Source organism: Prionailurus bengalensis, chromosome X (genome assembly GCF_016509475.1).
Source record: "Prionailurus bengalensis isolate Pbe53 chromosome X, Fcat_Pben_1.1_paternal_pri, whole genome shotgun sequence".
Lineage (NCBI taxonomy): Eukaryota > Metazoa > Chordata > Mammalia > Carnivora > Felidae > Prionailurus > Prionailurus bengalensis.
The window spans coordinates 36130876-36152214 of NC_057361.1; the positions used below are offsets into that span (position 1 = coordinate 36130876).

Sequence of the window (21339 nt, forward strand, 5' to 3'; positions counted from 1 at the left end):
CTGAATCACTGCCTTTCTGCAGATGACTCAAGGATATATAAATCTCCAGTTCATACCTCTCCTCTCAGTCCCACACCCATATATAGTCAGTGGTCTGCTGGATAGTTCTTCTTGGATATCACGAAAGCACCTGAAACTCAACACTTAATCTTCTGTCACAAACCTGGTGCTCTTTCAGGGGCCCCTCCGTCTCACCCAGCAGCACCACCCACTGAAGACACCTGTGAACTCTCCTTGACACCCACCTCTCTGTCATCCCTGTATTTAAACCGTCACCATGTCATGTTGATTTAACCTCCTAAATATCTCTCAAATCTGTTCCCTTTTCTTTACCACCACCCGCAGCACCATCCCAGCCTAAGCCAACAATATTTCTTACCTAAAATAATCTCCTAATTGGCTCCTCTTCAGTTGGTTTTCCATATAGCAGTCAAAAAGAAAATTTTGAAAATTCTATTTCAATTTTGTCCATGCCCCAGTTGAAGCCCTCCCCCCAGCCCCGCCAATGGCTTCCCGTTGCTTTTAGGATGAAGACCAGAATATTTAACATAGGTCTCAAGGCTCCGTGTGGTATGGCCCCTGCTCCCCTGCTTTTCTTCCTCCTCTCTGTTCACTTTATTTGCTATAAAAGGCCATATGGCCTTCTTTATTTGCTATGCACCACCTTACCCCTTGCTGTTCCCTCTCCCTGCAAAGCTCTTTCTCCTTTCTTTGCCTTATTAACACTTACTCATGCTTCACATCTCACCCAAGCATCACCTCTTTAAGGAGGCTCTGTCTCAGCTCCCTAAGTCTGGCTCACAGCATGGGGTATTTTACTTTTGTGTGATTGCTTGATTAATACTGGTCATCCCCCCTGCCCCTACCCACTGTAATGTGACCTTTAAGAGGGCAGAAGCTGTGTCTGGTTTTGGTCATCGTGGAATCACCGCAGAGTCTGGCATACCCTAGGCATTTGGCACCTATTTATTAACTTAATAACTTGGTAAATCAGGTGTTGAGCTGGAATGTCTCTAGAGTTCATGTCAGCTCCAACCTTCTGGGCTTCCTTTCCAGGTTCTGCCCGTAGGATAGAAGAGTGATAGGGAAAGCAGCCAACTGGGGTGAATTAGCAGCCTCCACGCAGTCAAAGCCATTGGTTAGAATTTGAAGAAGCCTTCTTCCTTCTCCAAAGATCCTGCTAAGAACAATGTGGTATGTGCCAGCACTTGACTGGCCAGACCATTCTCAAGGAATGCTTTTACACAAGTGCCAGAAAACCAAGTGCCAGAAATCTTGGGACAGAATCTTTTGCCAGGAGGTTTCCTGACTTGTTGAGCTGAGCTGAGAGACAGAGATGGCTCTAAATACCACTGATTAATGACCAAGAGTGATGCTGATCCACTCTGGCACTCTGCTGCTTTTTGTCAAGTGTTCATCCACCCTGCCCCTTTTAGAAAGACCTCAAGTAACTGCTGTCTCGAAACCTCCTTAGATGGTTGGCTTGGCAGGTGCCTAAATATCTTTTGACCCATGCTGAGGTGTTGAGGAAGGAGGGAGAGATAAGTTACTCTTCTAGTTCTTGCATTGTATAATTCTGTTATTTTTAATTCTGAGGATTCCTTTTGCCTTTTAAAGAGTAAACTAGTTACATTTTGACAGCATGGCTTGGATATCACCCAGGGGAAAGAGGTAGGGAATTCCAAGTACATGAGTCATTCTGCCACCAGAGGTAGAGGCAGTTGTTCAAATCCATATCCTGTGGCAAAGGCAAACTCCTTCTCTCAAGGTCAGATGATGTTCTGAGTCCATACTCAATAGGCAGCCTGCCATTTCCAACAAAGCTTCTCCTGAGGCCAGGGAAGGAGGGCTTGGTGAGGGACCTGGACAATTTGGCCCTTAGAAAGAGGTCTTGCTGTGGTTGTGAATTAAGAATCTAACATCCTTTGTGAGGCAGGAAAGAGGAGTGAGTTCATGGCTGGGCTCTGCGTCTGGCTGTTAAGAAAGATGCATCTGTTTGTAAGATGGAATACTATACAACAATTAAAATGGATGACCCAGAGCCTCACTATCAATGTGGAATAATTTTTTTTTAATTTTTTAAATGTTTATTTATTTTTGAGAGATAGAGACAGAGCACGAATGGGGGAATGGCAGAGAGAGAGAGGAGACACAGAATCCAAAGCAAGCTCCAGGCTCTGAGCTGTCAGCACAGAGCCTGACACAGGGCTCCAACCCACAAACCGTGAGATCATGACCTGAGCTGAAGTCGGATGCTTAACTGACTGAGCCACCCAGGAGCCCAACATATACTAATTTTTAAATCATAATGTTGGGGGCATCTGAGTGGCTAAGTCGGTTAAGCATCCGGCTCCAGCTTAGGTCATGATCTCTTGGTTTGTGAGTTTGAGCCCTGTGTCAGGCTCTGCGCTGATAGTGTGGAGCCTGCTTGAGATTCAGTGTCCCCCTCCCTCTCTACCCCTCCCCCACTTGCTCAGTCTTGTGCACGCGTGCGCTCTCTCTCTCTCTCTCTCTCTCTCTCAAAAATAAATAACTAAACATTCAAAAAACCCCATAATGTTGGAAGGAAACAGCAAGTTGCAGGATACATAGGATATGCTACTATTTATAAAATGTTAAAATATGCAAAAATGTTGTAAATCATTTAGTTTAAATGTACATCCCTAATGATTTATAATATGATATAATTTATGTAGGATTTATAATATGTATATATATGTGTGATATGCATGTAATAAAAATACAAAAATACACATAAAAATGATAACATCAAATTTGTGGTTATCTCAAGGGTAGAGGGAATGAGACTGAGAAGGGGGTGCACAGAGGGCTCCAACTATATCTGAAATGTTTTATACCTTAAGCTGGGTGTTTGTTATATTGTTCTGTATACCTTTTGTGTCTCTGAAATATTCCATGATGATTTTGTAAACTCACAAAGAAATGTTAGGTTTTAGGAGGCTTGAGTATAAAGTCAAACCATGGACTTGTACATTGATTGGGACAGTCTCTTAGTTACGACCACCCAAGTTACCAATATCCCATGAGCAAAATCATCCCTGTGGCCAGGGACTTTCCTCTCAATTGCAGCCAAAACTATAAATACTCCCACCTCTGCTGCTGCATCACTGCCGGGCCCACCCCCGCTCCTTTTCCCTTCTTCTTTCTGTCACTGCTGGGAAGCCTGTGCCTCTGCTCACAGCGTTCTGGACATCTGCCAACTCCTTTTCCTGCCCGGTACACTCCAATCCCCCAAGCTGTAGGAACCCCCTCTTCTGACTGCAGAGTGGAGCTGGGAGTAGAGAAGGCAAGCTGTGTTTCTGTTCTCCCAAGTCGGATCTTAGAGTGGATTCTCACTGGGAAATAGCACTCTGTCCAACAGTTGGTTTCCTGGTCATCATTAATACCAGAGTCCCACTTCATTAGGGGTGACCTGGCTCCCAGGGGCCTGCTTGGGAACCAAAGTCGTTCCTAACGAACTAAGGAAAATCTGTTCTGAATTCTAAGACAGATTTTCCAACAAACTTTTGGAACAACACCAAATTTTAAGTTGTCAGTTCCCTATAAAGCCCTAAGGGGCAAAGCTAAGTTTTCCTTGGCTAAAAGGGATGAATCCAAGGAAGCAAGGTTGCTGATTGGTGAAGTAAGACAGGGAACTTCAGGGGAACCCCAAAAGAATTTCCTGGGAACAAAATTATATTATGGCTCACCTGCCCAGCTGCCTGAATCCTTTAGAGTGCCCAGTGCTTCTACTGGAAGCCTTTTTCCCTCTGCAGCCCCACATATTAAATATGAACATTATATTAACAGACTCCAGTGAGAAGATCTGACAATTTGCCACACAATGTGAATTCTAATTGCTCAAATAATACCGCACAATGGAATAATTTCCTACCCAGTAAAAATGATTCCTCCTTGCCTGAATGATAATATCCTGTTGAAATATAATGCCGTTCCAGACAGTGACTACATAATGTCTGGAGGCTTTTTTTTTTAATATAACCTTTAAATGCTAAGCATTAGAAATAAGGCAGTAGCAAGTGATAAAACATGTTCCGAGATGAAGAGAAGAATTCGTTAGGTCTATGTTGGAATCTACTAATTACCCAATGTCCTTGGATAAAATAGTGAGTCAATAAATTTACAATGCACCAGGCAGTCTTTGCTCTGTTCTTTTAGAGAATATCAGTTGTGTGACAAGAATGGTAATGGATTTTTCCATAAAGTTGGCGCACAATGTAACACCTATATTTGGACAGGTACACCTGCCATGTTGTTAATTTTAATGCCCCAATTTAATCCTTGTTAGATGCATCACTGTACTCATAAAAGCAGATTTTTTTTTTCTTTAGAAAAAATGAAATTGCAAGCCATTTTTTCTCCAGTGATCTTGGTGTATAGAGCTCTAGCTTTGAGTGCTCTCTAGGAATACAGAAGAAAGAGAAGATATGGGCCCTGTTGTCAAGGCATTTAGAACACAGGCAATTCTTGGAAGTTCAGAGCAGAAAGGAGCCACACATCAGAAAGATGAAAAAAGTGAGGCCTAGAGAGGGGAAGATGACCTTCCCAAGGTTACAGAGCCACATAATGGAATTGTTCTGATGAAAACCAGGTGTCCACAACTGGAGCCTGATAGCTAGCCTCTTCAGCACCAGCCCTTTACAACACCCATGTTGAAACAGGCGCAATGCTGTGCTAAATTCTGAAGTTTCTGGAAGCCAGGCTGTGTTCCTGGGTACATGGCTTCCTACATGGGGCTCATGGGAGGCTCCTTTGCTGGGTCCCTCTGACTGCAGCTCTTATAATGGGGACCATATACTGTTTTTCCAACTGCCATCCCGTTTTAGCCCCCTGGTTCTGGGACTGAGGTGAAGGGTAGGGGCAGGGGCGCTCTACCTAGACTTTCATTGTTGAATCCACATTCTCTCCAAGAAGTCTTCTTAGGCGAGACTTCAAACTGCTCCAGATTTGACAAATACCACCCCTGTGTCCCTGAAACTCCACTCCTACGTATATCCACAAGAGAGATGTGTACATATGTTTACTAACAGACGTGCACTCAAACATCCATAACTATTCATAATAGCCCCAAGTTGGAAATGACTAAAATGCCTATCAGCTGTAGACGGGATAAATAAACTGTGGAATATTTACACAACAGGATGCTATACAGCAGTGAGAATAAACTATCTACAGCTACATGTAACAATATGATGAATCTCATAAATATGATGTGGAGCAAAAGAAGCCAGGCATTCAAGGGTACACACTGTATGATTCCATTTATATGAAGAACAAAAAGAGGCAAAACTAATCTAGGCTACCAGAGGTCAGGACAGTGATTATCCCTGGGGGGTAGTAGTGACTGAAAAGGTACAAAGGGAAATTAGAGGATGCTGGTAAGCAATGTTCTCATTTCATGGGGATGTTCAGTTTGTGAAAACTCATCAATCTGCAAGCCTGTTGTTTTTGCACATTTTAAGGGGTGGGTTGAGTTTTGTTTTGAGAGAGACAGAAACAGCACGAGCAGGGGAGGGGCAGAGAGAGAGGAGAGAGAGAGATCCTAAGCAGGCTGCGCACTGCCAGCGCAGAGCCAGATGCAGGGCTCGAACTCACAAAACTGTGAAATCATGACCTGATCCAAAACCAAGAGTCGGACGCTTAACTGACTGAGCCACCCAGGCGCCCCTTTTTGCACATTTTAATGTGTATCATATATTTCAAAAAAGGTTAACAAAAGCTCCAGCCAGACTCCCCCACCTCCCTGGCTCCCACTTATGGGAGTGCTGGCTGATTCCAGTGTAGCCACTCTCTCCCACTGCCACAGGCTGTCTTAACTTAGGCTCCAGTCCTGCTTCCCCAACTACGGGGAACATACAGCAACCTCTTTAAGGGGTCCCCTTAGTGCCCTCTCTCATGAGGCTGGAGGTTAGAGGGCATCTCGCCCCTTCCCCTCATCCCAGGGGCAGGGTGAAGGATACAATAGACTTCTCCAAGGAATCCTCCTCACAAATCCTCTTGCCCTCTCCCCTCTTTTGATGCCCTTATAATCAAAATTGTTGAGGGTATTTGAGAGTCATAGAGTTTCTTGTAAAGTCTGCCTCTGTGCACCTGTCCATACTAGTTTGGGAACATAATATCTCTTGTGTTGGTACAAAACAGCATCAGGAAGGCCCCACTTTAATATCTTGGTACGTAAGTAAATAAGAAATCCATCTACATGATGACTTATCATATTCACATAGCGCTTGGAGTTTATAAAGAGAATTCAGGTCTATTTCCTTAATTTGGTGAGGTGACCTGCCCTGCCTGAAGTCACATAGGTACTACATGAGGATGCCAGAACCCCAGGCCAGGTATTCTGACTCCAGATTTATTCTGCAGTAGTTCAGAATTACCAAATATAGGAAACACTGTTGGTTACCTACCCAAACCCATTTCTTCTTCTAGAATCATCTTCCTATGGCCATGTGCTCATTCCCTCCCACTCCCAGACAGTTAGGGTGATTTCATTCCTTTTGTGAGGGATTTAGGCACAGACATATGATCCAGATTTGGCCAATGAAATCTGAGGGGACGTCTGCTGAGGAGAATTTGGGGAAGTTTTGCTCACTCTTAGAAAGGAACACAAGGGGCACCTGGGTGGCTCAATCGGTTAAGCATCTGACTTCGGCTGAGGTCATGATCTCACGGTTTGTGAGTTCGAGCCCCACATTGGGCTCTGTGCTGACAGCTCAGAGCCTGGAGCCTGCTTTGGATTCTCTCTCTCTCTCTCTCTCTCTCTCTCTCTCTCTCTCTGCCTCTCCCCTGCTTGTGCTTGCTCTCTCTCTCTCTGTCTCAAAAATAAGTAAATAAAACTTAAAAAAAAAAAAACACAAGACAGGAAGCATTCCCCTCTCCCAGTCGCCTTTTTTTGTGCCCTGTCTCAATGCTATTTTGTGAGGGTGCAATACTTGAAGCTGCTGCAACCATCTTATGATCATAAGGCACAAATGTGAAGGTAAAACCCACCATCCCATAAAGAAGTGGTTTGTATATACAATGGAATATTACTCAGCCATAAAAAGAATGAAATCTTGCCATTTGCAACAATGTGGAAGAAACTAGAGAGTATAATGCTAAGCGAAATAAGTCAGTCAGAGAAAGACAAATACCATATGATGCCACTCGTGCGTGGAATTTAAGAAACAACAAATGAGCAAAGGAAAAAGAGAGAGAGAGAGAGAGAAGCCAAGAAACAGAGTCTTAACTATGGAGAACAAACTGATAGTTACCAGAGGGGAGGTGGGTGGGGGGATGGGTGAATTAGGGGATGGGGATTAAGGATGCACTTGTTGTGATGAGCACTGGGTGTTGTATGCGAGTGTTGAATTGCTGTGTTGTACACACAAAACTAATATAACGCTGTATGTTAACTTGAATTAAAATAAAAACTTTTTAAAAACCCAGCATCCTAAAGACGAGGAAATAGTAAGAAAAACAAACAAACACCAAATCCTTGATGATATTCTGCCACTAAATTGACAACTCTGGGACCGCCTACCTCCAAACATACTATATGAATTAATAAATGCCATTATTTTAAAGCCAGTTTTAGCCACGTATTTTCTCCCTGCAACCAAAACCATTCTAACCGAAAACAGCAACATTTTAGTACCGTCCTTTATAACATTATTAATACTCATTTGTATTAATGAATATTTGGACATATATGATCCAAATGTGATGATGATGGTGTAGCCACACAGATACCAATCAGAGGAGAGAGAACACAGGGTTCTAGGGTAGGAGGAGACAAATAAGGCACTAGACATAGAGTGAATAGGTGGCCAAAAAAGGATGGAATCCACTTCACCAGGTTGGAGACTGAGCTAAAAGAAAGCCATAAGTAGCTAAAGCTAAGCTAAACTACACACAATACATTTCCCCTCATACCAAGCTGATTGTACAGTTTATGGATTAGACTTCCCCCCAGAAGGAGTTGTACTGTTTCAATGTACATCCTCAAACTGGAAAAAAAAAAAACTATTAAAGAGCACTGGACAATGTTTCTTATAGTTAGCATTACTGAAATTATCTATTTGGTTCTTTCCATTTTTTTTTTCTCTTTAATGGGCCAGATAACTGGGGATAAATAGTATTTAAGAGGTTGAGACTTATTGGGTGATAACACCGTACCAGACATCGTGCCAGGGACTCTATAAAATATTTTCTATTTTAATCTTTATGGCAACTGTGGGAGATACTGTCAGTTGCCTGTGTAGTATCCATTTTGTCCTTCTTCCTTGCCCCTCTCACAATGCTTGCACCAGACAGCAGCACCACCCCCCACCCAGCCCCCGGTAGAAGAGGGGTTACTCAGCATGGCAATAGCCCTCTACAGAGAACTCTCGTCCCAAATCGTCCTTCCTCATGTGGCTCTGGTTTTGTTCAGGGTGACAACATTCCCAAGTAAAACCATGACCTTTCCCGACTTCTTTCAGGGAGCTGGTGATAGAGTCTTAGACAATGAGAAATAGGCAAAATTGCTGCTTGGGGTGCTCAGGAAATTTTTTTTAATCATTTTATTATGTTTTTAAAATGTTTATTTTGAGAGAGAGAGAGAGAGAGTGAGAGAGAGAGAGAGAGAGAGCAAGCATGAGCGGGGAAGGGGCAGAGGGAGAGGGAGAGAGAATCCCAAGCAGCTCTGTTCTGTCAGCCCAGAACCTGATGCGGGGCTTGATCTCACGAACCGTGAGATCATGACCTGAGCCGAAATCAAGAGTTGGATGCTTAACTGACTGAGTCACCCGGGCGTCCCTTTTTTAAACATTTTAAAGGAGCACAAAAATATGTATGCAGCTTGTATTTGCTCCCTAGTGACATTCATAGAGAGGGTATGCACTACGGAGATCTGGGTTTATGAGAAAAATTGGACTGTTAGGAACTCCATTACACAGTTTTCATGGGCATACATATGTGTGGACATATATGCAAATTTTCCAAGTGTTTATGACATGATTTTTAAATCTGACAATAAATAGGTAAGATCAAATTGTACCCACAAGTGACTTAATATTGGTGAACACAGTGCCTTTGCTCTTCTGTACTTACATCACAGAGCCAAGGCGCATGGGGCCAAGCATACTTTGTGAAAGTTACACACATTTCATTTTGTAATGTGGACACTTCACAGTAAATAAACTGAGAGCAAGAACATTTTGAAAATAGTGCCAGGGGGCTGGTATGCCATTTTAGGTATCCATAAATGTAAATTTAAGCACAGCATGGTCTCATTTTTTTCATACAATTTCCCCTAGATTTGTTTGTTTGTTTGTTTGTTTGTTTTTTTAATTTCCCCTAGATTTTAGTTTTGTTTTTTTAAAGATTTTTTTTAATATTTTATTTTTAAGTAGTCTCTACACCCAACGTGGGGCTCAAACTCATGACCCCAAGATCAAGAGTCACATGCTCTACCAACTGAGCCAGCCAGGTGCCCCTAGTTCTTACTTTTTATTTTATCACAAATTGATTTTAAGCATGTTTTAAACACACAATGGCCTGGTTTCCCTTTTTGAAAAACTTCATTTTTAAAAATGAAAACTTTATTTTTAAAAATTGACACAACATTGTATTAGTTTCAAGTATACAAGGAAAGCCTTTTAATGGAGAGCTAATGGAGCTTGCTTGTCTCTTTGGCCCTTTGCCCCTTGTCCTTTGCCATTCTTCCTGGAATGTGGATGCAATAATCAGAGGTAAAGCAGCCATCTAAGAAGCAGAAAGAAAAAAGCCAAGCATGACTGCGCCCAAAGCAAGGAGGAGCCTGGTTGCCCATGGTGCTATGGAGACATTATACTAACCCTGGGCTGCATTCCCCTAAACTTCTTCATTATGAAAGAAAAATATACTCTTGTTGGTTAAACCTCTGTGGTCAATTTCCTATTCTATGCAGTTGAATACATGCTAATTCATATAGTTGTACACTGAAGTCTACCTTTTTAAAATTTATGAAATTTATCATGCACAGAATGGTTGAAATTCATATGTAGGATTTGAATATGATCAAATCTACCTCCTCCTGGAACCCACTTCATTCTGTTCCCCCCTCCCCCACCCAGAGGAGCCGACCATTCTGATTTGTGGCAATATTTTTTCCCAGTTCATTGCCATCCCTTTAAAAAATGAGTCTTTTGTTCTTATTTTTAAAAAAGTAATGAGTTTCCTTTCCCATATTCTATTATGACAATAAATAAGATGTTTAAAAAAGCAAAACCCTACAGGGACAAAGAGATTGGGAGAGAAAAACAACAAAATCTCAGTTGCAAGAAAGCAGATGGACAAGTCATTGTTGATCCAACAGATCACAAGAGGCTAACTCCCAAGTTTCTCATGGGGGTTAGGGAGACCAAGAAGCAAGATAATTTCTGGTGTGAAACTCCAGAAGGGCTCAGGATTTGGAGGCGACCCATACCTCTGGAAGTGGGGTGTAAGTGGGGCTGGAAAACAAGAGGTTTCATTGAAAGTAGGTGTAATGGTCAGGATCTGGTCAGGAACCAGAAAAACCCTACCAATTATTTGAACAGAAAGAATTTAATATAAAGAATTGTTAATTAGACATAAAGTTGGACTCTAAGATATCATGGAGACAGTAACTACAGGAAGCAGCTACCATTCCCAGGCTGCAGGGGGTGGGGGAAGGATGGAATTATTAGAACCTACAAGCTTGGAGGAGGAGCCCATGGGGCTGGGACCCAGACCCCTGAGGAGTGATTCCTGTTCAGCCAGTGCTGGTGTCTCTGGTGCAGGGGGCACCATGAAGCTGGTTCTGAGTGTCAGAAAAACTGCAAACTGACTTAAACTGTTGCTGCAGGAAGGAACCCCTGCTGGAGCGAAGAAGCATTGCTGGGAGGCTGCTCACAGCAGTAGGAAGATAATAAGCAACGTGATCCTTCTTTCCCCAGCCTTCCGGGTTCCCTCTATTGCCCTCCGTGGGTAGAGTCTAACCAGGGATAGCTGGCCGAATTACTATGGTTTGAAGAGTCTCAACACCAGTGATGCAAAGCTGAGTACGGAAAGGTTGGGTTTAGAGTTGAGAGACAATGACATAATAACAGGCAATGTTGGTAGTAGAAGCAAAGTTAAACCCAGATCTCTATCCTCAGCAAAGCAACTGCTGCTCCCCCCAACTCTAGCTGAATACTAAGGTGTATTCTCTGGAGAGTAGAGGGTCTCTGGACTGGGGGACATTAAGCACTGTTGAGGGTGGGATCCTGTATTGAAAATAGGGATTAAACAAAGGCTTACTGAACCTCTGGACCTCAGCCCTCTTCTCCCAAATGACCTTCACTAAAAGTTAGGTATATATTCTCCAGACGGGATTGGAAGCTTCTCTGAGAATTTGACAGCCCAAGACAAAAGACATAAATATCCTGGTATCAGTATAAGGGTCTAGCTAGATGATAGTGAAATTTATAATCAATGGCCCCCACCAAGCTCTCTTCCAATCAGGCTTTTCAGTTATAATCTTATTTTTTAAAGGATTTTCTTTCTTTCTTTTAAATATTTTTTTTCAACGTTTTTTATTTATTTTGGGGACAGAGAGAGACAGAGCATGAACAGGGGAGGGGCAGAGAGAGAGGGAGACACAGAATCGGAAACAGGCTCCAGGCTCCGAGCCATCAGCCCAGAGCCCGACGCGGGGCTCGAACTCACGGACCGCGAGATCGTGACCTGGCTGAAGTCGGACGCTTAACCGACTGCGCCACCCAGGCGCCCCAATATTTATTTATTTTTGAGAGAGAGAGTGGGAGGGGCAGAGAGAGAAGGAGACAGAAGATCCAAGCAGGCTCCGTGCTGTCAGCACAGAGCCCAGTGCGGGCCTTAAACTCATGAACCACGAGATCATGACCTGAGCCAAAGTTGGACACTTAACCCACTGAGCCACTCAGGTGCCCCTCAGTTATAATCTTAAATGTGAGCAAGATATCCTGGGACTACCACACATCTTGGGAAACTCTCTAAGGTACAAGACAGAGGCCAAACATTGAGGGGGAAAAAGAACCTGGAGGAAACAGAGACTATGCTGAGAGATACCATTTTTGATATTTAATATTTTCTGAAAAATAAGATACTACAACCAAATAAAAAGGAAACCAATCTAAAGGAAACATTTAGAGAATAGGAAAGAACTCTTGGTAATTAAAAATAAGGTAGCAGAAATGAAAAACTCAATAGGAGGACTGGAAGCTAAAGTTGAAGAAATCTCCTAGCATGTGAAGCAAAAAGACAAAGAGATGGAAAATAGGAGATAAAAGATAATAAGAGCACCGCGTCGGGCAAGAAGGTCAACATATGAATGAGTTCCAGAATAAGAACACATGGAAAATGGAAAGGCAGAAATCATTGAAGAAATAATTCAAGAAAATTTCTCCGACTTGAAGGATATCAGTTTCCAGACTGAAAGGGCTCACTATGTGTCGAGCGCAAAGGCTAAGTAAAAAACACAACTATATCAAGGCACATGGTCATGAAATTTTAGAATACAAGGGACAAAGAGAAGATCCTATAAGCTGCAGGAAAAAATTTGTTAAACCAGGCTGGAGCCGACCTCAGGAATCTTTGTTGGAGCCTCAATGTGCTGCCCAAGTACTCTGGCAATAATCATAGGCAACTAAAATAAATAGCTATCATTTATCAAGCACTTTACACATGCAATCTCTCTTAATTTTATAAAGATCCAACAAATCAGATGATCCTATCCCAGTTTTACAGATGAGGAAATTGAAGCTCTAGAAGGTACGTGATTTGGATAAGCTTAACACAACTATTAAGAGTTAATAACAGGGGCACTTGGGTGGTTCAGTCAGTTGAGCATCTGACTTCAGCTCAGGTCATCATCTCGAGGTTCATGAGTTTGAGCCCTGCATCAGGCTCACTGCTGTCAGTGCAGAACCTGCTTTGGATCCTCTGTTCCCCACCCCACCCCACCACCACCACCACATCTGCCCCTCCCCTGCTCACGCTCTCTCACAAAAATAAGCATTTTTAAAAAAGAGTTAATAATAATAATAGCTTAACATATATTAAATGCTTACTATGTGCCAGGCTCCATGCTGTAAATTGGTGGCCTATCAGCAGCCACATCCCTTACCTGCTAACAGAATCCCAACTTTGTTCAGATATCTGTTCCTCAGGAAAAGGGACCACATCTCCAGCATGATGGTCCAAGCCAATCAAGATGATCTTATTCCCCTTTGTTGGTGATTGAATTAAAGGCAGTTTTCTGAGCCAGCTCTGGCCAAAGATATGGGAAGGGAAGTCAGTGAGAAATTTCTGTGAAATGTTTTTTCATTTTAAGAAAGACACAAAAGAGGGGCACCTGGGTGGGTCAGTCATTTAAGCATCTGACTTCAGCTCAGGTCATGATCTCGCAGTCCGTGGGTTTGAGCCCCGTGTCAGGCTCTGTGCTGACAGCTCAGAGCCTGGAACCTGTTTCGGATTCTGTGTGTGTGTCTCTCTCTCTGCCCCTCCCCCACTCACTCTCTCTCTCCCTCTCCCCCCCCTTTCTCAAAAATAAGGAAACATTTTTTTTTTAAAAAAACACATAAAAAGATGACTCTCTTCTGCTACTGTGTATTGTAGTGTTTGGATATGATGCCTGAGCCTATGGCAGCCATCTTATGACCATGAGAGGAGACAGCCTCCAAGCTGAGGCTGGAAGAACATAAAGATGGAAAAAATGTAGGCCATTGATGAGCTAACCAATCATGAAACTTCTCTCCTTTTGGACTTCTTGTTACATGAGATAATAAATTTTCCTTATTATTTCAGGAAAAAAAATTAGTTACATAGGGTCATGTGCCAGAATGGGTCTGAACTTCTCAACAGCAGCACTTGGCACCTAGAAGGCAATGGAATGAGCAATGCCTTCAGAATGCCAAAGAAAATAATTTCTGACCTACAATTCTATACCTGAAAAACAATCAGTGAATGTGAGGGTAAAGGTATTTTCAGATATGCAAAGTCTCAATAAATTACTTCCCATGCACCCCATTCTCAGAAGCTACTGGAGCTGCTCCATAAAAACAATGGATAGAACCAAGAAAGAGAGGGGTGACTGGGTGTCTCAGTCAGTTGAGCGTCCAACTCTAGATTTTGGCTCAGATCATGATCTCACCTTTATGGGGTTGAGCCCTACATCGGGCTCTGTGCTAAGCATGGAGCCTGCTTACAATTCTCTCTCTCTCCCTCTGCCCATCTCCCCCACTGATGCTTTCTCTCTTTCTCTCTCTCTCTCTCTCAAAGGAAGGAAGGAAGGAAGGAAGGAAGGAAAGAAAGAAAAGAAAAAGAACCAAGAAAGAGAAACCTATGGGAACCAAGAATGTAACGAGATAGAGGGACAGGATTATCAAAGATGATAGTAAAAGGAAACTTCAAGGCAGCAGCTGAGCCCCAGGAGTAAAAAGCGACCAATATAGAGTGGAGTAGATCAGATCTATCCAGGAAAGAGTTCTTCAAGAAGATGAAATTGATGGAGTACTTGATGAATTTCAGCATATTGAAAGGAGATTTAGACAATGAGGGAAGATTGGGGAATGAATTCATTATAAGTAGATAGGAAACAACACAAGTGAGAAAAACAGACAGCTATTAATTACAGGAAAATGAAAAAGTTGAGCAAGCAAAGAAAAGTAATCAATGGGCTGGGGCACCTGGGTGGCTCAGTCACTTGAGTGTCCAACTCTTGATTTCAGGTCATGTCCCAGGGTCATGGGATCGAGCCCCATGTCGGGCTCTGTGCTGAGCATGGAGCCTGCTTAAGATTCTCTCTCTCTCAAAGACAGATACCATATGTTTTCACTCTTATGTGGATCCTGAGAAACTTAACAGAAACCCATGGGGGAGGGGAAGGAAAAAAAAAAAAAGAGGTTAGAGTGGGAAAGAGCCAAAGCATAAGAGACTCTTAAAAACTGAGAACAAACTGAGGGTTGATGGGGGGGTGGGAGGGAGGGGAGGGTGGGTTATGGGTATTGAGGAGGGCACCTTTGGGGATGAGCACTGGGTGTTGTATGGAAACAAATTTGGCATTAAATTTCATATATTGAAAATAAATAAATAAATAAATAAATAAATAAATAAATAAAGTATCCTTTTCCAAAAAAAAAAAAAAGATTCTCTCTCTCTCTTTCTCTTTCCCTGTGCCCCTCCTCCACTTGTGCTCATGTGTACCTGCGTGCACTCTCTCTCTCTCAAAAAAAAAAAAAGAAAAAAAGGTAATTGTGGAGTACTACATAGCTTAGCCAGGAATTACATTTACATAATCATAATAATATAAAGAGTGAATATTGGTTTAGCCCAATGATGATATATCTCTATTGGGAAGCTTGGGAAATGGAAAGTGTGGCTATATGTGGTGACCAAGGAGGGGGAATCCATGCAAGAGCAAAAAACCTTCATTTTTCAAATTGAGACATAGGTAGATAATGCCTATACCACACAAAGCAAGAGTTATCATTATAAGTGTGTTATTTAGTGATGTGAAGGGAAATACCAAAAGAAACAGCTAAAAAGGAAGCAAATGGTTGCCTTTGGGGAATGGAAAATGGAGGTGATGGGGTGTGGAAGACTGTTCTTTTTTTTCATTATTAGCCTTGTAGAACTGATTGATTGTCTAGGAGTTTGGATAACTTTAGTAAAAATTAAAAATATATCTAAGACATAAAAACCAAAAAATGTTTTTCATAAAAAGAGCCAACCACTAACTCCAAGGCAAATACAAGTTATTTAAGAAAATAAAAAACACTAAATGTGCTCAGCCGTGAATACTAGTTACATAATTTGCCTTCCAGATTCATCCAACCGTCTCTACCTGCCCTGTGCCCTGGAAGCAGACCTCTATGGACTCCACCAACAGGCCCCCATGCCCTCTGGCTTCCAGGTGAGTTCTTCCCCTGGGAAGCTTCAGCAGGAGATCAGAGGGAGGAAGGAAGTTGAGTCGAGGGTATGTGGTTCCCTGTCTGTCTTCCTAGCATGATTGTCTCATGCTAGGGTTGCCTGCATGCCCTCAAAATGTTTACATTTGCTATCAGGTGGCTCTCTCTATACACTTCTAGATCTCCAGGTCCTTTGCGCCCAGGTGTGGTAACGGAGCCCCTACAGTTCTAGCAGCCCTATTCCTGTGGTTTTCCTGTACCCTGCCCACACTTTTACAAATGGTCCCTTATTAATTCTTCTCCAATTACCCTATTTGAGTGTGCCATCTATTTTTTGCTGGGACCCTGACTGATACATACAACCATATAATATAAATAATGAATGTTGACTTAATCAGAAACTCATGATATATTGGGAGGTAAGGAGGGGAAATATGTGAATATTTGAAGAAGGTACACAAAAGGGAGCTAAGTCCTCATTTTCCATAAGAAGAAAATATATAGATATATAATATATATAGATATACAAAAATATATATAAATATATAATATATATAAAATATATATAATATAAATATATATAAAGAATATATTGTTACTTAGAAATATGGAAGTAAGTCCCAGAGGAAATAACAAAACAGAGTCGAGGAAATGAAGATACTTTTGATTTGTAATTTGACTACCTGAGGAATAGATTCTAAAACTGTGTTTGTTGGGCTGTGGTTCAAGACTCATTAGTAGGTCTTTGAAATTGATTTGGTATCAGTCAATTATCTTATTAATTAGAAGAGAGTAGAAATTATCAACGTTTATCACAAGTAGTGAGAGTAAATATTATTTTGTTAAATGGCTTGGTTTTATATTCCTGTGCATGCGTGTGTGTGTATATTCCTGTGTGTGTGTGTGTGTGTGTGTGTGTGTGTGTGCACGTGCGCAATATCAAATGTATTTCTTATTGTGGTTTGAGCTCAGAAAAGCTTGAAAGTCACTATTCTAAAAGATGGATTGGTGGCTGAAGACAGGGCAGAGAAGTAAATATCTTAACCAAGTGGAGTTAAAGGGTCATGTTATTCCCTGTGGATGCAGTCACATTTCAAATGGCTGACAGGAATAATAATTCACTGCCTTTGTGTGAGGCCCTGCCAGGTTAACAGTCCCACATGTAGCTCTTATTATATTCGCCCTGTGCATTATAACGTTCTTGGCTCAGCAGCTAATAAAGAAATAAATCCAGAACCTCTCTGGTGGGATGATATATTGCTTTATCATGGAAGCCACTACCGACAAAAAAGATATATAATTGTTCAGGATGGGGGAGGAGCACCATAATAAGGTTAAGAAGCAAGAATAAAAATTATAATACAGTAGGAAATAGGATGGACACCCGACTTGTTTCCAATGAACCAATACTTAAACTACAAGCCAGGTGATTCCAGGCTTAACCTAACAGAATTCCTAGAATGTAAAACCAAAAACACCATCTCACAGGCATGAGGTCCAGACTGGTGAAATAAATTGAAAAAGTGTGCTATTTTCAAATTTGCATGAAGGTACCATTTTGTCATATACAGTTGGAACTCTATATAGTTCTGGAATTCCAACTATATTTATTCTATGAATTATGTAATTATATGACTATCTACACTGAAAGGAAGGTGAGGAACTAAACCACAGTTTTCCCACCAACTTGCATAAAGTGAATGACAGGTACCAGTGAAAAACCAATAATTCCCATGAAGCCTTCAGAATTCTAAACACAAATGACAAGTGCAACAGTTTTTAATCATGAGAATAAACCCTTAAAGTACATTTTTGATTGTAACAACTAGTTGTGAATGGATCATCAATTAAAAGTTGGCCCTTGGGAAGGGAAGGAAAAATAAGATAAAAACAGAGAGGGAGGCAAACCATCAGAGACTCTTAAATACAGAGAACGGACTGAGGGTTTCTGGAGGGCAGATGGGTAGGGGGATGGGTTCAATGGGTGATAGGCATTAAGGAGGGCGCTCTTCGGGATGAGCACTGGGTATCCTATGTAAGAGATGCATCACTGGGTTCTACTCCTGAAGCCTGTAGAGTTATTTAACTTGAATTTAAATTAAAAAAAAAAAAAAAAAGAAGTTGGCCCTTACACAATGGGATATTCAGGTCTCGTGACAGTGTGAGGGTGAAAGGGAGTCTGAGGGGTTGTCCCCAGAGCTCTGGTCTCAGGAAAATGTTGCCACTCCTCTTGAGAATTCAGAAGCAGCAAGGAAGTTGTGCTCACCAATGTCATCACATCCTTTTTCTTCAGAGGGCAATATGAACAGAAAGGGTCGACTGACGTGAAGGCTGCTTCTCTGCCTCTCGTGCTCTCACATCCAGTGGTGCTGCACCATGCCTGTGTGCTCACCTCGGAGCCAGGCACCACAAAGAGCCAAGAGAAAGAGGAGATGGGGCTCCACTCTCAAGGAGTTTTCAGTCTTGTTAGGTATCAGTGAAACAACCAGACCATGATGTCAGGTGGCATCTGATAAGGACATTAATTGTGTGAATTAAGAAATAAGTTCAGGGGCGCCTCAGTGGCTCGGTGGGTTAAGTGTCCGACTCTTGATTTCGACTCAGATCACGATCGCACGGTTCGTGAGATTGAGCCCCATGTCAGGCTCTGCAATGGCAGTGCAGAGCCTGCTTGGGATTCTGTGTCTCCCTCTCTCTCTGCCCCTCCCCTGCTCACTCTCTAAGTCTCTCTCTGTCAAAATAAAGAAATAAACATTTTAAACAGAGAGAGAGAGAGAAATAAGTTCAGCTAGAGAGATCTGTGTCCCTGGCACCATTGTGTAACATGTTTGGGGCAGTCCTGCCACCTTTGAGGGGCTGTGGAATAGGGTGAGGCTCTTATTCCTACAGCGCATTGGGACAGGCCTCACCAAATGAACACAAGGGCCGACGTGCACTTTTGTGCTCATTGTCAAATCCCACCAGCCTTAAGAGCTGATCTGTTCAGGATCTCAAAATCCCAAATTCCTGCCTGTCTTGAGCTACCACTTATCTCCTGATAAGCTATGGAAGGCTGGGTTACGAGAAGTAGGGATCAGGAAAACCAAGTCTCACAGTCCCCACCAGGCCTATCTTGTGTCTGAAGCACCCACACAGTGATGGTGGGAATACACAACCACAAGGCAGACGCATCAGGCAGGTTCTTTGTTGCAAACAACATCCATCCTGATAGGTTAAACAAAAAGGAATATATTGAGGGGTAGTAAGAGGGGGCTCACAGAATCACTAGGGTGGTGAGAGAATCAGGCCTGTAAGCCTGAACTGTGCTGTCAGACTGCTCCCACTGCTGGGCGAGAGCTCTGTAGCTTACGGGGCTGGTGCTGGGCGTGGGATGCTCCCCCTAGGATCTCTGCCACCACTGCCCCGGAGGCTGGAAGTCTCTTCTTCAGGCTCTGCTGCCCTCACTAGAATGGATTCTGTGCCATCCCTCTGCCTTCACTGTCTTCCAAAGCAAACGCTCATGGGAGCATCATTGCATACCCACACCATAGCTGCAAGTATATCTGAGAAACTAAGTGTTTGCCTTCTGCCTTGGGAGGCAGGATGTCCAAAATCATCCTAACACAGGGAGGGTGGGCAGAGGCACCAGGCAGCCAAACAGCATGGAAAAAGTGTTCGTTTGTTAAATGAGCCTGAGGCAGGACGTCACACATTGTTCCTAGGTCCATGTTGTTGACCTCTCTACACACCACCTCAGTGACATTTGAAATCAGGCATTTCCCATCCGTTGGGACCCAGTGACTCTCTTCTTGATCTTCCAAGGTCATAGGATGGTTGTGCGGGTGGGATGACCCAAGGCAGCAGCGATGGCAGCAGGCAGCAGGAGCTAAAAAGGGACACGTGGCTTAGGAAGTGCCCCCCGACACACGCACCACACCAGTGATGTTCTGTGCTGACGTCAGTCACTGAGGAAAATCCTGAATCACGGTTCAGATGCTTGTTTTCCTGATAAAACCACACACTAAAACAGGACTTCGGTTTCTTCTTCAAAGCTGGAACATAAGGTCTCAGCGAGGATCATCGGCTGTATTAGTTTCCCGTGGCTGTTGTAACAAATGACCACAGACTTGATGGCTTAAAACAACACACATTTATTCTCTCACGGTTTTGGTCTGAAATCAGTATTAGTGGGCCAAAGTCAAGATGTGGGCAGGGCCATGCTCCCTCCAGAGGCTCTAGGGGAAGAATCCTTTCCTGTCTCCTCCAGCGTCTGTGGCTGCTGGCATTTCTTCCTTGGCTTGTGGCCACATCACTACAATTTCTACCTCTGTTTTCACATTACCTTCTGTGTGTGTAGAATTTCCCTCTGCCCCTCCCTCTTATAAGGATAAATGCAATTGCATTTAGGGCCCACCTACCTAATTTAGGACAGTCTCTTCATCTCAAGATCCTTAACTTAATCACAGCTGTAAAGACCCTTTTTCAAAATAAGGTAACATTCACAAGTTCTGGGGATTAGGACCTGATATCTTTGGAGAAGATTATCCAGGTTACTATAGTGGTAGTTGAGAGCTGTAGAAGATAGGACTAGAAGAATCAGGCAAGACAGGGGTTAATAAATTAAGTGCACTATTGTTAGGAATGTAAATTAGTGCAGCCACTATGGAAAACAGTATAAAGGTTTCTCAAAAAATTAAAAATAGAGCTACCTTGGGGCGCCTGGGTGGCTCAGTCAGTTGGGCATCCAACTTTTGATTTCAGCTTGGGTCATGATCTCAAGTTCATGAGATCAAGCCCCGTGTTGGACTCTGCGCTGATAGCACAGAGCCTGCTTGGGATTATCTCTCTCCCTCTCTCTCTGCCCCTACCCTGCTTGTGCTCACTCTCTCTAAATATTAATCAATAAATACGAAAAAAAATAGAACTACCTTATGATCCAGCAATTCCACTTCTGGGTATTTATCCAAAGAAAATGAAAACACTAATTTGAAAAAATATATGCCTATATGTGTATTGCAGCATCATTTACAATAGCCAAGATATGGAAGCAACCTAAGTGTCCACCATAGATAAATGGATTAAGAAGATGTGGACACACACATGCACACACACACACACACACACACACACACACCCCGAATATTACTCAGCCATGAAAAGGGATGAGATCTTGCCATTTGCAATAGCATGGATGGACCTAGAGGGTCCATAATATGCTAACGAAATAAGTCAGACAGAGAAAGACAAATACCATATGATTTCACTCATATGGGAATCTAAAAAACAAAACAAGGAAACAAACAAATAAACAAAAAAACAGAGACAGACTCATAAATACAGAGAACAAACTGGTGGTTGTTAGAGGGGAGAGAGGTAGGGGGTTGGAAAATAAATGCAGGGGACTAAAAGGTACAAAACTTCTGGTTATAAAATAAATAAGTCATGGAGA

At 42.6% G+C, this 21339-nt stretch overlaps 1 long non-coding RNA gene across 1 annotated transcript in view; it reads left to right on the top strand.

The window, feature by feature from the left end:
- LOC122477637 overlaps positions 1 to 21339 on the top strand; it is a 183067-nt gene that overhangs the window by 94588 nt on the left and 67140 nt on the right. The window contains exon 3 of the long non-coding RNA XR_006295748.1: positions 15828 to 15916. This is a non-coding gene — a long non-coding RNA (uncharacterized LOC122477637). The remainder of the gene's footprint in view (positions 1 to 15827; positions 15917 to 21339) is intronic.